This window comes from Parasteatoda tepidariorum, chromosome 3 (assembly GCF_982258835.1).
Source record: "Parasteatoda tepidariorum strain Cologne lab strain chromosome 3, Ptep-v5.0, whole genome shotgun sequence".
NCBI classification, from domain to species: domain Eukaryota; kingdom Metazoa; phylum Arthropoda; class Arachnida; order Araneae; family Theridiidae; genus Parasteatoda; species Parasteatoda tepidariorum.
Genome location: NC_141757.1, coordinates 80954453 through 80965365, shown reverse-complemented (window position 1 = coordinate 80965365; position 10913 = coordinate 80954453).

Here is a 10913-nt window from a genome sequence, read left to right as displayed (position 1 = left end):
ACTTTTATTGCAATAAATACCTTTTCAACGCACCAATTATACACCGAGCCGAACATCTTTTATACCTTGACCACAACTCACAGCAGGAGGACACCCCAACTCAAGATACCCATCTTGTGTGGCATTTTGTGAGGGGGGGGGGTGATTTCACCTGTCTCCTACCATCAGGTGACAAAATACATATAGCAACTTTCACCCGCAACCTTTAAGGTCAGCATTCCTATAGTTTGGAAAGGTAAAAGTGACATAAGTATCATGGGCGGGAACATTCCTTGAGCACAAAAAGAAGACACTGATATGAAAAGCAGCGCGAATTGGACATCATTGTTAGATTCTGATTTTTAAAAGGGACTATTACTTACAAACCCTGTTTGGCTAATTTGTGGCTTGAGAACAGTTTAAAGTGCTTTGATGACCCCCTTGGTCAGTCAAATGCAGGTGACCAATTAGAAAGTGTTATGGGCCATTTTCAGTTCCTCCCCACACAATATCATAACCATATAGTATATGATTGATTAAGTTTGAGACTGTTTTCAGATTTTACTGTTTTGCTAATATGTGGCTTAAGCTAGAGAACTTCCTAACAACCCACTTGGATATTGGACAGTTTTATTCAGGTGACCAATTAAAAAAGTGATAGGACGGGTTATTTTCTCCTTACAATAGCATAACCCTATATGATTTATTAAGTTTAACACTATATATTGGTCTATCTATCTTAAGTCTATGTTTACTAACAGTGAATATTGGGTTGTTGATTTGGAGAATATGTCTCGTCTATAGAACTGTTTTTCTTTAAGCATTGAGGAAAGTTTCCTTTGATTGACGTGTGAATAATGACGTTAAAAATCATATTTCAGTTTAGAAGTACTATGATATCATTTGTTGAAGACATTGAGACGTTATAGTATTTGAATTTAGTTTGTAATTTTATTAACATTACATTCTATTAACATTAATTTCATTAGACATAACAAATTCTAAACCTTCTTTAGAAACCAACCGAACAGTCCATCAATGATTTTAAATGCGTTTAACTTACTCTATTATTTGACAGGGGAAAAAAGCACTGTAAAAAAGTTTATGAAAAAAAAGCACCGAAAAAAAAAGTCTGTGAAAAAAGGATCTGGAAGGAGCTCTTTTATGGTCTTAATGCAAAACTAATCATGAATTTAATATTACGGAATATATAGAGTGTAATTAGACGATTTTTGAAAATTAGTTAATATGCAAGGATTATGAAATTACACCAGTAATTCTTTGTGATAATATTTAATTTCATTAAAAACAATGTTTAAAAATCACAAATGGTAACATTTTTATTAAAACCTGTACTAGCCTCAATGTCATCTTGGTATAGCTTCATCAATATGGCAGAGATGATATAACAGAAATGATTTAAACCGTCTGAGGTTTAAATAAGAATATCATTTTTGTTTTTGGTTACGTAAAAATTTGTTGATGTTGTATTTATTTGTTAATTCGCGATTTTTAAAAATACACTTATTAGTTTGAAGGAACTTTTTATATTTTTATTGAACTAAATGATAATAATTAAATAACTTTAATTAATTTACTAGAACTCTAAAACGCTTTCATAATTTTCTGAATTCCGAAAACTAAACTAATTACGAAGAAAACTAAATAAGACGAAAGAACCAAGAAAAAAAAAAAAAGATTGCCTATATGATCGCAATGCAAAACCAACTATGAATCAGTGAGTTTTGCATTACGATTTCAGAGATATCCCTTCCCATATTTTGATAGTTCAAATGCTATTTGATTCCTTCAATTTAGCTATAGGATTAATTTCGTGAATAAGATTTTCTTTGATTGAAAATGTTTAAGACATTATTCTGAAAATATTTGGAATAAAGTTTTTTTTTTCTTTCTGAGTGGCAAGTTTAGATATCAAATCCATTGGTGTTACCAATTCAATTGGTGTTACTACAAACCTGCAGCTGATATGTGTCATAAGATTGAATTAATCGAGTTTTTATAATAATTGCCTTAATAATAGATAATAACAATGAAAAAATTTTTTGATGTAAAAGTCCTTTTTTTTTATTATTTAAGAGTAAATATTTACCACATTATGTAAATATTTATTTATAAATTTTTAGAATAAAAAATTTCTTCTCAAGAAATAGTAAAACAGTAAAATGTTTTTTTTTAAAAACTTCTTATTAATATTTTCCACGAATTTTTGTACAAAAATATTTCATTTACCCCTAACTCTGGTTTGAGTAAGAAATAATGGAACCATTCATATTGAGAACAGAGTATTCCTTTATACATGATCATCATCGTATTGATTTCTTCAATAAAAGAACAATATATCAAAGGTAACGCTTTTTTTGCAGACAGCATGCAATGATAATACTATACAGTGTAAACTGTCCCTTCAGACCAACAGAGGGTACTGTATAATAATTATGATTAGTTTTCGCCAGTGTGACAGGCAACGGTTTTAAACGTAAGTCTTATTCGGAAGCCTAAAAAATAACACATAACCTATTACTAAGTTTTTATTGGGTACATTATTAAATTTGATTGATATCAAAAACGGCCTTTTTACTCATAGCACCATTTGTACACCTACCATAGCACCATTTGTTCATTTCTGCATTCATAGAAAGACATATTTAAGATAATACTCTCTTGCAGACAAGTGCAAGGTGCATGTCTGGGATAAATTCAGGACGCCTTTGGTTAGTATAGATGAAAATCAACCATATCTTCCATAGATAGTTAGTATACCTCCAAGCCATGTTCCTTCTGTATTATATTGTAATTTCCGTGCAGTGAGGGGAGATGGCCGGCGTCGTAAATAAATTGCCCCCAACCAAGTATCACTAATTTCCACCATTGAGAGACTGAAGACTCTCCTATTATAAGTTAAAAGTTCTTTTTGCCGATGATGGCGACGTATTCAAAACAGACAATAGCGAACAAATTTCTTAGCCGTTGGTGTTCTATAATGAGAGCAACAATGGTCTGTAGAAGTAAATCAGGTGTTCCTCCTTTTATTGCTTTTTTAGTAGCTTTGCAAACCCGTGGAACAAGTTCCCCTCCTTTTAATAAATACTTATTAAAATCAAAATTACATTTGTGCAATACACTCTCCCGAGGTAGCAGTAACACGTTAAAAGATCAATGTAAAAGTAATGTTCATGAAAAGAAGAGAACAAAAACATTTTCTTAATTTTACGATTGTTTTTAATATATTTTAAAATAATTTATCGATGAAAGTAATAAATAATTAATTTGTGAAAGTAAATCTAATAATCTATGAATGTAAATCAGATGTTACTTCATTTATTGTTTAATACATTTGCGGACCCATGGAAGAGAGAAAAAATGGATTTTCATTTTTCAGGTTAAATGCTTATTTAAATTAGAATTTGATTCGTGAAACTTGTAAAAAGATCCTGGAAAAATAGTGCTAATAAAAAAAATAATAGAAGGAGGGAAAAAATTCATTTTTTAAACATAATAATACATTTGTTACATTTAATACATTTGCGGACCCATGGAAGAGAGAAAAAATGGATTTTCATTTTTCAGGTTAAATGCTTATTTAAATTAGAATTTGATTCGTGAAACTTGTAAAAAGATCCTGGAAAAATAGTGCTAATAAAAAAAATAATAGAAGGAGGGAAAAAATTCATTTTTTAAACATAATATTTGATTTATGTTTTAAAATAACTGCCATTTAAAACCTATGAGGTAAATAAAAGAATTTAGGAAAAAAAAGCTATCAATGTATACACCAAATTTTACTACAATTTGTGAATGATAGATTTGGAAATAGATCCCCTTGTCTTGTAATTGACCGAATGTGCACCGGGAAAAAAAGCATCGAGACATTTACACATTTTTACATCGAGTAATTAAACACTTATTCAATTGCAATTGGATACTTAAAAAAATAATAATTAATGCGTAAAGTTAAATTTTAAGTTTGTGGAAACTAACTTTTAAAGTTAAGTGTATATTTTAATTGTATGCGATACAATTATATAATATCATTATATACGCATGATTCAAGAATAGCCTCTCAGGGGATCAAAATGATAAATTAAAAATATTAACAAAAATTATGAAGTTTTCCATTTAAATACAATTTGTTAAAAATATCAGTGATTGAAAAAGCATTAATTGCATATTATTATATAATAATATCATAAGTACTATAATTATTTTGAATTATAAAGATTTTAAAATTATCCCTTTGCAATCAAAGGCTTCCAATCTGGCACCACAAATCATCTACCACTCTGAATGTTAAAATTTATGCATTCTAATATTTAGGATCCACTTTAATTGCCGTCAGGTTTTAAATGGTAGCTGCGCATAAAGATATTGTTGCTGTTTCTAATGCGACTTGCCACACGGGCAAGGTTTTTTTCATAATTTAAACAGAATCTCGAGTGCAAAAGATTAATTAAGAGTTTAAATTTTCTTTTTGTTGAATATTGTAAATGCAAGAAGCTCCTTTCCATAAACTATAAATTAATCCTTGTACATTAAATATTCCAAAAAATATCTATGTTATAATATAGTTAAGTAATATTTAATTACTTTGAATTCGAGCTCAAACCGAACGTTAAATTCATTAATTATTCAGTGATGCTTTTTTTTTTCAGGCTGTTTTTTTTTCTCGTGCTTTTTGCTAGTGTCCCTTTTTTCGTCCACCAATAAGTGGAGTTTGACAATCCAGTGTTTGATATTTTACAATCATTATTAATAGAGCCCTAGTGGCTCAGGGGATAGAGCGTACGAGGTGAACCGGGTTCGAATCCCAATGATGGATGGTCGATACGAATTCCGCATCCGTCTCGCACCAACCGCAGTGCTGACGTAAAATATCCTCAGTGGTTGACGGATCATGGGTTAGAGTCCCCTTGCTATCAGGCTAACCGTGGGATGTCTTCGTGGTTTTCCCGGCTATGTAATGCAAATGCGGGTTAGTTCCATTAGAAGGTCCGACACGAAAGCAAACATTTCTCCCAATACTTGATCCAGAAGTTCCCTCGTCTTCTGGATTGGGTTCAAAATTACAAGGCTACGGTGTTGAACGTTAGTAGTCGGAAGCTCAAAATTGCGTCGGCTGTTCAGCTATGTTTATAAAATCATTATTAATAATGCTTTGTTATAGGAAAATGATAACCAATATTGTTATTTGAAATGATAACCATTATTTATGTAATAATAAAACTATGCATCTTGGGATTCCAAAAAATCCAACTAAGCATTTACGAATCACGGGGGAGAAAGTGCCGATAAAAACACCGGAAAAAGCGCATGGAAAAACGTTTACCGATTAAAAAAAAAAGCACCAGAAAAGAGTCTATGTAATTCCATAAAAAGACTGAACCTTAAAGTTTTGATGTGAAGAATTCTAAAAATTGTACGACTGTTTAATGACATATGAATTTAATGAACGATTAATGGCCATAACATGACCTTATGATCGATATACATGTATTTTTAGATTTTTGATCTAAAGGGGTGCGTGTAAACAAGCAAAAAAATTGGTTACTTAAATTATCGTTGCTTTTATAAAGAGCATTTATAATCGAAATGGAACTGATTTTAACCTAAAAATACAGTCTAAGGTAAATAAACTTAATATTTTTATTTTAATTAATGCTAAGGTTAAGTATTAATTTATAGTTAACAAGTGAACTTGATTCCAACTAAGTTTAAAAAAAAAGAAAAAACTTTAAAAAAAATTGTTTCAATGACAATATTTTTCTCAGAATTTTTTTATTATCATTTTTAAGTCAAATTTAATTTTTACTTTATAAACTATACTTTTTTAAATAGTATTAAACGCCAGCTGAAAAGCAATAATTACATGTCCGCAGTATCCATTTTATCTACGTAATAAAGGAAATAAAATTCCACGGGTATTTATTAATTTGACTTATTATTATTAAAATGTGTACATTGTAATGTAAAATTTTACGTGTGTAACATTAGTTTCTTATAAATTTTCCATTGTACGAAGATTAATTGAAATTTTATAAGCATTTAAAAAGATTACAAAGAAATTCTATACTTAAACAGGATTAAATTTAATTTAATAATAAATCATAAGAAGTGTTTTTCTAGTGCTTTTATTTCCGGATGTTTCTTTTTCGAGCTGTATTTTCGGCGCTCTTTTTTTTACTTACCAAGGAGAATACGGATGACGTCTCTTAAAAATAATTGATTAAAGGGTAATATTTTATTATATCAATGAAATTGCCAAACGACTGGTTTGTTCTAAGGAGAATACGGATACCATTTCATGAAAACAGTTGATTAAATAGGCCATATTTTATTATTTCATTATTTAATAAAATTGCCGAACGAATAGTTTGTTCCAAGGAGAACCGAAGACTATCAAGGAGAATACTTATAACATTTTTTGAACACAATTGATTGCCCAATATTTTATTATTTAATAAAATTGCCGAACGAGCAGTTTGTTCCAAGGAGAAGGGAAGACTATCAAGGAGAATACTTATAAAATTTTTTGAGCACAATTGATTGCCCAATATTTCATTATTTAATAAAATTGTCGAACGAATAGTTTGTTCCAAAGAGAACCGAAGACTATCAAGGAGAATACTTATACCATTTTTTGAACACAATTGATTGCCCAATATTTTATTATTTAATAAAATTTCCGAACGAACAGTTCGTTCCAAGGAGAATACGGATACTTTTTCTTGAAAGCCGTTGACTAAGTGAGTTATATTTTATTTTTTTAATAAAATCGCCGAACGAACAGTCTGTTGCTTCATTCTAAAAATAAAAAAAAAATTAGCAATCACAATAATTTATGGATTAAAAAAACTAGAGGGTAGAGTGGCAAGCCAAATTTGAAATAAAATAAATGGTCATAGGTATAGATAAATATTCGAAGGAATTCTTATAATTTTCGTTGGTTTCAACTTCTGGAGGCACCCTGTCTGATATTCCAACTTGTGTGTTCCGTTCTCATGGAACACTTGCACATAAACATATCTCACGTTGGCTGATTATAACTCCACTTCTGCTAATCGATGACATCCAGCTCGTTAGCAAGAAAAGCAGTATTGCGTAGATGGGTGGTCCGTTTAAAATAACGAGCCGATTAGTAGGTGCGAGACCTGAAGACAAGGACCTTCATGTTGGGACACCCTTCCAAGTCCAAGAATTCTTGACCGTGACGAAATCTCAGCTCCAGAAGCGAGAGCATCCTATTGCTAGGGTGCAGATCTTCTTCCCCTCCAATGCCATAAAAACTAGAGCTGATAAATTGTAGACAAGAAGGCATCGTAAAGCTATTTGCCAAAATACCGCTTTCAATGACAAGTCAAGGGGGGTGACAATTGTCATTGGATATCCTGGAGCGTATAAAGGGGGGCTTGCTCTGATGTATTGCGTGTCCTCCATGGGGGGTATTTCTCTGTGCTTGAATCGCCGCTCCAAGCTTTAAAGGGGAGGGCTTTATCTTTCACTTTTTACAGAATTTAGAACGTCTTCTGGACTAATTGAACATAGCACTTTGCCAGAAGTTTTGGTTTGACCGTGGGAACGAGAATATTTTTGGAGAATGAATTGGTGATAATGCTCGAGCAATAAACTAGCTAGAATATATATTTTTTTCTCAAGATGGTCAAGCGAGAATAATTGAGTTGACAGTCGTAAAATAATAATTGCGTGTATTTTGGGGCATACATGTCTCCACCAGGGAGGTCTCATTCAAGGAATTATCGAACATGATATGTCTCCCTCCCACCTTTTCGTTGCGTGAGAGAAAAAAATTGAAAATCTGTGTTGGAGCCGTCAAAAATGATGGTTTTTGCTGATACGTTTTTATTGGTATTTCTTATGTCTTGTTTGTACAACATGATTTATTTACGTCATGAATAAATTAAGACTCCTTGTTATTAAAGTATTGTGAAGTTAAAAATGTCCGAATTATTTATAATGTATTTTTTATTTGTTTTGGAACAATATTAAGTTGGAGTTAGGGAAAAAATTTTTTAAAGATAAATATAGAAAATTTATTAAGTCATACTTAAATTCATTGATTAATTATAGAAGTTTTTTTTTTTTAAATCCAATAAAATGAAAACAATAAAAATGGAATGGAGGGAATTCACGCCATAAGATATTTTTTCTTCTTTAGGATTCAAATTATTAAAAAACATTTGCTGAATGTAATAATTAGGGGAGACATTTGGTGAATGATTCATTTCAATAAAATTAAAAATAAATATTCACTGATTGAAAAATAATTTTTTGTATAAAATGTTTACATCATTATACGATAAGTGAAATTATTGAAATCTAGATTAAATTAGCATGGAAAGGAGTGAATTAACTTATTAAATTATTTTTCTTTTTTAGTATTCTATATATTAAAAAATATTTGCTGAATTTTGGTTAATTATACGTTTTAATGGAATGAAAAGTTAATCTTCACTAATTGAAAAACAATTTCTTGTATACAATGCTTGCATCATTATATGATAAGTGTAACCATTGGAATCTAGAAATAATTAACATGGAATGAAGCGAATTCACGTCATAAATTATTTTTCTTCTTTGAGAATTTAAATATTAAAAAGCATTTGCTGTATTTAATTGTTAGGGTGAACATCTGAAGTAAAAATAAATATTCATTAATTGAAAAAAAAAAATTCGTGTACACTTTTTCATCATTATACGAATAGTGTAATTGTTAATATAATCCAGAATTAATTAACTGGGAATGGAGTGAATTCACGTCATAAGTTATTTATTAACTTCTTTGGGATTTGAAATATTAAAAAGCATTGATAATTAGGGAGGACGTCTGATGGGATTTATTTCAATGGAATTTTTAAAAAAATATTCACTGATTGAAAAGCAATTTTTTGTGTACAACAATTACATCATTATACGACAAGTGTAATTATCGGAATCTGGAATAAATTAACTTAAAAGGGAGCGAATTGACTCAGTAAAATATATTTTTTCCTTAGAATTCTATATATTAAAAAATATTTGCTGCATTTAATGATTATTGGGAACGTCTGGTAAAAGATACGTTTCCATAGAATAAAAAGTAAATATTCTGTAATTGAAAAACAATTTCTTGTATACAATGTTTGCATCATTATATGATAAGTGTAACCATTGGAATCTAGAATTAATTAAAATGGAATGGAGAGAATTCACGTCATAAATTATTTTTCTTCTTTGAGAATTTAAATATTAAAAAGCATTTGCTGTATTTAATTGTTAGGGAGAAAGTCTAATAAATGATTTATTTCAATGGAATTAAAAAAAAGCATCCACTAATTGAAATTTTTTTTTTTTGTATACGATTATTTCACTATTATAAGACAAGTGTAATTAATGAGATCTAGAAAAATTTTGGAGCTTCTTGACAATGTTAATTATTTGAAGAAATATGTGAATGTCTAAAATGCATAAAGCTTTCAGTAAATTGATGTAAAAAATGTGAAGTTACTTTCAAACAAATGTTCTTTCATATTAAATTTGGACTCGGGTTTTCATTGCGATTTTAACGGAACTCCTTTTCTTTCTTCAATTTATTATTATTATTATTATTATTATTATTATTATTACCTTTATTACTATTATCATTAACCGGGTTTTTTTTTTTTTCAGCGGCATTTCCTTCCACGTAGTTTTTTCACGTAGACAATTTTTTCCAGTGCTATTTTCAAAGCAATACATTTATATAGCAGCAATTAAATTCTAGGTAAATTAAAGTAAATCTCGGGAGAAAAGTTAAAAACGATTTAAGAGGAAATTACAGTTTGCTTCCCACTTTTCGATATATTTACCCAAATATGTATTTATTTTAACGCCTTGCGTTTGTAATTTATAGAATATAATTAAACAAATTAGAAAAAAGTAACCTGACAGTAGGAATTTCAATTAAGATAAGAATAAATAAATAAAAAATATTTGATTTTTATACTTATGGCTAAACACACATAACATTTATATTTACAAGTGCCTGTGAATAAAGTGTGCTTGTAAATACATAAATTTGATCCTTTTCTTAGTAGTTAGTAATTTTTGTATACATATATACACATATATTCGCCTGATAATAAATATAGAAAAGCTATTAAAATGCAGACATGTTCGAAATTTGATTAGTGACAGTTATCGTTTGTTTCATTGACTTTATTAACATTTTATTAATAATAATTGTTAACTCTAAAATTTTTAATTATTTCCTGCTTATGTATGCATGCTGATTTAGTGATTTAGGAAAAATCCGGAAAAGATTTATCGGTTAGGTAAATATCGAAAGCTTCTCGATGTAAATAATTTCCTATGATCTCGAGGCACTTGAATTATCTTTTACTATTTTGCTTGGATAATTATATATTTTATTCTCTTTTGTTTCTAATATAGCGAAGAGTTTCATTAATTTACGTTAAATACATAATGTTCTCTTTTTTTAATTTTAATATTGAGCTTATTGAATTCAGGTCACTCGAAAAACATTTACTAAATCATTAATCATTAAATCAAAGGTAGACCCCTCTCTTTTTCATTGTCTCAAATACGGTACTATCATTTTTGCACCATCTGGCTCTTGTTCCATTAAACACTACATTCTACTAATTCTAAATACATCTCTAATACTATTGAGTCATGAAGGTTTTTCAGATTTACCTTTTTTATTTTATTATAGGGTTTATCGTCTTTCGTTGTCAATATAACTGAGGAAAAGTCATTGGGGCAGTTCAAATATTACATGAGCATATTTCTGGACTACCCCTACTTTAGAATATTGTTTACCCTAGAGCAGCGGGGGCCAACCTGCGGCTCGCGAGCCACATGCGACTCTTTGATGGATTATTTGTGAGTCTCGATAAATGTACCCGAGTTCCCTTTGCCGC